Consider the following 6,969-nt stretch of genomic DNA (forward strand, 5'->3'; position numbering starts at 1 on the left):
GCGGCGCGTCGTGACGAGGCGTGGCGTGGCGAGGCGGGCGGCGGAGGAGGAGTGCGCGAGGGCCTCTTCTCTTCTCAAGCTCCAATAGCATGTAGAAGAGAAACCCTTATAAACCACTCCAACTCTCCTTCCACTTCCGGGGTGGGACTAAACTTCCCACCACACCTAGTGCCATATAACCCACATGGGCCCTTAGAGATTTTTCAGAAATTGCAATATGGGCCTAGAGCCCATCTCAGATTTCAGCAATCTCCCACCAGATCTCGAGGGCCCATTGTGTCCTCTGTTCCAATTGCTGTTTCGATATACCAGTGTTTCAGTAAAGACCTGTTAAGGTTGAACTTCACCTAGAACAAGTGGCTACACTCCTTCACAACTGAACAATGGACTATGCCTTGAATTGTCAGTTTGGCGTAAAGAAGTTTCACTACATGTCTTACTAGTACTAGGCTGCCGAAGGCTGACCCCTCGGGTGGAGCATATAAGTCACACTCCTGGCCTATTCATGAGCTTACTAGAGATCATCCCAATCTCATAGACTGTGACCAGCAGTCGGGCTCATATAGGTGTGTTCCTCCAAAGATCGCTCTGTAGGATAGCATCTTGCTTTTATAAGCTTTGGAACACATTGAGACCGTAGTCATCCTACCATACAGTATCGAGAGTATTGCATCTCCAACGGAGTGGGTTAGTATAGTTACTCTCCTCAGTTCACCACTGGCTTGTTTTCCCAGGTCCTAGTTCACGGGATCTCCGATCACATAGGTTGGGTTACCACCATGGCAACTCATGTGGGTCTCATACCCATCTCCCCGATGCATTATCTATCACAACACGTGATAGCCCTTTTGTAAAGGGATCTGCCAGATTCTTAGCCGTATGGACATAGTCCAACGCTATCACTCCGGAGTTTCTTAATTTTCTGACAGCTTTTAATCTCATTCTTATGTGTTTGGTGGACTTCATGTTGTCCTTTGAACTCTTCACCTTGGTGATGACAGTCTGATTGTCACAGTTCATAAGGATAGCCGGAACCGGTTTATCAACCAATGGCAAGTCCATCAAAAGATCTCGAAGCCATCTCGCTTCAACACCAGATGTGTCTAATGCCGTTAATTCTGCTTCCATTGTCGATCTCGTTAAGATCGTTTGCTTGCAAGACTTCCAGGAAACAGCGCCACCTCCAAGAGTAAACATATACCCAGTTGTGGCCTTCATCTCATCAGCATCAGAGATCCAATTCGCGTCACTATACCCTTCAAGTACCGACGGGTATCCGGTATAGTGAAGTCCATAGTTCATAGTACCTTTCAGATAGCGCATAACTCTCTCAACAGCATGCCAATGTACATCACCCGGTTTGGAAACAAACCGGCTCAGTTTGCTCATAGCAAACGCGATGTCAGGCCTCGTTGCGCTCGCTAGGTACATCAGTGAACCAATGATTTGAGAGTATCTCAATTGATCTTTAGCCATGCCTTTGGACTTTCGAATCAATACGCTAGGATCATATGGTGTTTGAGATGGTGTGCAGTCCGAATATCCAAAACGACTCAACACCTTCTCAACGTAATGGGATTGCAGAAGTGTGATCCCACCCTCATTATCTCTCAGTAGCTTGATGTTCAAGATAACATCAGCCACACCAAGGTCTTTCATCTCAAAGTTCTGAGATAGAAACGATTTGACCTCCTCAATGACTTTGAGGTTTGTTCCGAATATCAGTATGTCATCAACATACAAGCACAGTATAACTCCTTCGCCCCCACCATGGCGATAGTATACACATTTGTCAGCCTCATTAACAACGAAACCAACAGATGTCAGAGTTGTATTAAACTTATCATGCCATTGCTTAGGTGCTTGTTTCAGGCCATATAAAGATTTTATCAAACTACACACCTTTCTTTCCTGACCATCTATCACAAAGCCATCAGGCTGTTGCATGTAGATTTCCTCCTTTAGCTCTCCATTTAGAAAAGCCGTCTTAACATCCATCTGATGGACGAGAAGACCATGTGAGGCCGCCAACGAGAGTAATACTCGAATGGTGGTCGGTCTAGCCACAGGTGAATAAGTATCAAAGAAATCTTCCTCTTCTTGCTGGTCATAGCCCTTGGCCACAAGCCTAGCCTTGTACTTTTCAATCGTACCATCGGGCCTAAGCTTCTTTTTGAACACCCACTTACATCCCAGTGGTTTGCAACCATAGGGACGGTTAGTGATCTCCCATGTCCCGTTAGCCATGATGGAATCCATCTCGCTACGGACCGCATCCTTCCAGTAGTCAGCTTCTGGAGAGGCATACGCTTCTGAAATAGAAGTGGGAGTATCATCCACGAGGTACACGAAGAAATCATCACCAAAGGTCTTTGCAGTCCTTTGTCTCTTGCCCCTACCAAGGGTTTCCTCGTCATCCTCCTCGGGATTTTCATCATGTGTTTGTTCATAATATTCCATAGGGATGGCAGGTTCAGGAGTCTCCTCGGATTCCTGTCTAGAAGTGCTTTGCATATCTCTCATAGGAAAAACATCCTCAAAGAATGTAGCATCCTTAGACTTCATAATTGTACCGATCTTCTGGTCAGGTACCTCAGATTTCACTACTAGAAATCTATAGCCAACGTTGTTCTTAGCGTAGCCCAAATTAATGCAGTCCACGGTCTTATGTCCAAGCTTACGCTTTTTGGGGATCGGCACGTTGACTTTCGCCAAACAGCCCCAAGTGCGCAAGTACGAGAGTGTCGTCCTTCTCTTTGCCCATTTCTCATAGGGAGTGATCTCACTATCCTTTGTCGGAACTTTATTCAGGACATGACATGCCGTCAATATAGCCTCCCCCCACCATGCCTTGGATAAACCCGATGTATCTAACATGGCGTTAACCAAATCAGTTAGAGTACGGTTTTTCCGCTCGGCAACCCCGTTTGACTGGGGTGAATAGGGAGGCGTCCTCTCATGAATAATGCCGTGTTCCGCACAGAAGGAATCAAACTCACTCGAGAAGTACTCTCCACCACGATCTGACCGGACTCGTTTAATTTTCTTTTCAAGTTGATTTTCAACTTCTGCCTTATAGATTTTAAAGTAGTGTAGAGCCTCATCTTTAGTATTTAACAGATACACATAGCAATATCTAGTGGAATCATCTATCAATGTCATGAAGTATCTCTTTTCACCTTTAGTCAACACACCATTCATCTCGCAAAGATCAGAATGTATGAGTTCTAATGGTGCCAGATGTCTCTCCTCCGCGGCCTTATGAGGCTTGCGAGGTTGCTTAGCTTGCACACATGAAAGGCACTTAGAACCTTTGGCTAAAGTGAAACTCGGGATTAAATCCAACTTGGCTAGCCGTGACATAACACCAAAACTAATGTGACAAAGACGTGAATGCCAAACTTCAGATTCATTAACATTCGAATGAATATGGTTCACGACTTTATTACAAAAATCTGCGAGGGAAAGGCGGAACATCCCTCCGCTCTCATAACCTTTTCCAACAAAGAGTCCATATTTTGTAACAACTAATTTATTAGACTCGAAAACCAACTTAAACCCTTCTCTACATAGAAGGGAGCCACTAACGAGGTTCTTCTTGATGGCGGGGACATGCTGCACGTTCTTCAGCTGCACGATCCTTCCCGAAGTAAACTTCAGATCGACCGTGCCAACACCATGAACAGAAGCACTCGCGCCATTCCCCATCAATACGGACCCGTGACCTGTGACCTGATAAGAAGTGAACAATGAAATGTCAGCACACACATGAACACCTGCACCTGTGTCCACCCACCAATCGTTGGGTTGAAACACTGAAAAAACAGTAAATAAATTACCGTACCCAGATGCACCATTCTCATTGTTGCCCACAATCATGTTGACAGACTTGGAGTCCTGTCCTGACTTCTTGTACTTGTTTGGGCACTTGTTGGCCCAATGTTCAACCGAACCACAAGTAAAGCAGCCCTCGTCCTTCTTGTTCTTCTTGAAGGTCTTCTTACCCTTCTTCTTAAAGTCGGTATTGTGTTGGACACCGTTCTTTCCCTTGGGCTTGTGGGAGTTGAAGTTCTTCTGGTTCACCATGTTGGTAACAGAAGTCCCTTCGGCCCCTTTTCCGTGCGAGTCTTTTGCCCTCGAATTCTGCTCAACACTCAGATGGCCAATGACATCCTCCACAGAGAATTCACGCCTCTGATGTTTCAGAGTGGTGGCAAAGTTCCTCCAGGAATTGGGGAGCTTAGCGATTATGCAGCCCGCGACAAACTTGCCCGGTAACTCGCACTTGAGAAGCTCAAGTTCCTTAACAATGCATATTATCTCATGAGCCTGCTCCAATACAGGACGGTTTTCAACCATCTTGTAATCGTGGAACTGCTCTATAATATACATCTCGCTCCCTGCATCGGCGGCCCCGAATTTAGTTTCGAGCGCCTCCCACAAGTCATTGGCGACATGCACATGTAAATATGCGTCGACCAGTTTATCTCCGATCACGCTAAGAACTGCTCCGAGAAACACAACGGTAGCCTCCTTGAACGCCTTCTCCTGTTCAGGAGCAATCGTTCCCGTGGAGACACCGGTGACCCAGAACACGTTCATAGCCGTGAGCCATAACGTGGTCTTAGTCTGCCAACGCTTGAAGTATGTACCGGTAAACTTATCCGGTTTCAGTGCAGCGGCAAAGCCACTTGCCGAGAAATTCCTACACATAATAGGTTTTTGGATTGTTGAGTAAATAGGCAATTTCTCGATTAAATTAATCCATGAGTAAATCACTAGCATGGCATTGACTAAGTTGATGACGTACTAACTCTGATCTAAACATGCACGTACTAAGCAAACAGTAGACAAATCTACACATACTGCTAGTACTGCTAATATGAAAATAATCAGGAGCGGGATAAACGAGTTATACCCTCCAGTAGGCCACGCAGAGGCCGCGGCTTTGGTGGCAGCAGCGGCGTCCTCGGCGACCTTCTTGTCGGCTTCAGCTTTCTCGGCGGCGGCACGGTCGGCGTCGGTGGACATGGTGATGATGAAGGTGACGCGGACGTAGAGGAAGTAGACGATCGGAAGCGAGCAGTTGCGTAATCGCTGCCCAAAAACCTATTCGCCCCTCACCCCGTACAGGAACCAGAAGGGCGTGGTTTCGGAGACCTGCTCTCCCGGGATGGAGTCACGTGAGCAGATGTGATCTGTTCGTGGCGGCTAGGGTTTATAGGCGCAGCCGCGTGGAGAGACGTGGGCTCGACCCACGTCCGATTCCGTTACAGCCCACGATCCGACGTCTCAGATCGTGGCCCAGTTGTTAGTGACTGGCAAAAATAAGCGCGTAGGTGTGAGCTCGGCTCGGCTCAATCCCGCAACCCGCGTCGCGACGAGGCGAGGCGAGGCGAGGCGAGGCGTGGCGAGGCGGGCGGCGGAGGAGGAGTGCGCGAGGGCCTCTTCTCTTCTCAAGCTCCAATAGCATGTAGAAGAGAAACCCTTATAAACCACTCCAACTCTCCTTCCACTTCCGGGGTGGGACTAAACTTCCCACCACACCTAGTGCCATATAACCCACATGGGTCCTTAGAGATTTTTCAGAAATTGCAATATGGGCCTAGAGCCCATCTCAGATTTCAGCAGTAGGGGTGATTATCTTCGTTTCGGCATTGCTAATCTATACATTGGTTGTCCCACCCAAGTAACTGCTGAAGTGACAGATAACATGTGAGCTCTAGGACAAAGATTCTACTTGGAAGTCTGTATTGTACATTTAGTTTGTACTATACCAAGTATAATCATGGTTCTGTATTGCTTCAAGCACATTGTAAGAGATCATAATAGATCATAATACAGAACTCCTTCCATTTTGGTGATTTTATTCACCTGTACATAAATTGGACTCTCTTTAGTCCTCCATTATAACCAAGAAATATTGGGTCACCTAGAATAATAATATGCTGATCACTATCCACGATTGTGCTCCTGATGTGATTTTTTTTCATAGTTCTCACTTCCTTGTTCATCTCACATTTCCACAACCTTAAGACATGGTCCGACTCATATTTCGACAACCTACGGAGAAATACAGTTGATCTGGTTCAGGCAGCATGGTTCAGACCCCATGGTTCACCACGGGCAAAACATGGTTCACCGGGTTAAGAATGCATGGTTCAGACCCGTGGTTCACTATGGAGTAGACTGCATGGTTCAGACTCCTGATGTTTTCATAAACCAGGATTGACCCGGTGTCGAGGAACTATGCCGTGGGACATGGATCGAAAATTACAAAACAATCAATCGATTGAAAGAAATTCAGATTATTTATAGGACAGTTAGTGAAATATAAACCCACACATGCATAGATACTCTGATAGATAAGGAGCTACAGCAAAAAAGGAAACTACAACAGTATAGCGGAAATAAAAATTCTACATCTCATAGGAGAAATCAAGCTAGTGAACATTGCTTCTAGTGAAGAAGTGCCGACTTCAGTTTTAGGCACTTGTATATCCAACTACAACTACAAAAATATCTAATCATTTGAAAATTTCAACTATAAGTCTATAACCCATAAATATACAACCAGTATAACTGGAAGTTTCAGCTTGCCGAGAAAACTGTGCAGGATGAACTATTTTCCACATAATCATCTACAGGATATGCTTTGAGCATCAATAAATAATTTTCAAGCATATACTGCAATTTAAACAAAATCAGAACCTTCTTTACCATTCACTTCTAAATGTAATCATCTTTTAATGTAGGTCTCGGTCTTGTAGTAGCCCACATTGTCCGCAAGCTACTGTAGTCGAAAGTAGTTTTACAATGGAGAAGTTACTACCAGAAATAAGTCTGTCCAAACACTATGTCAGGTACCTTGCAGATAAAAAAAAGTGGGAGATGCATCATATGAGTTCATAAGAGTACTTACAAATATTGACATTGACATTATCCAGAAACGTGCAGCCAAAGCTAATG

The sequence above is a fragment of the Triticum dicoccoides genome, chromosome 3B (assembly GCF_002162155.2).
Source record: "Triticum dicoccoides isolate Atlit2015 ecotype Zavitan chromosome 3B, WEW_v2.0, whole genome shotgun sequence".
Taxonomy (NCBI): Eukaryota; Viridiplantae; Streptophyta; class Magnoliopsida; order Poales; family Poaceae; genus Triticum; species Triticum dicoccoides.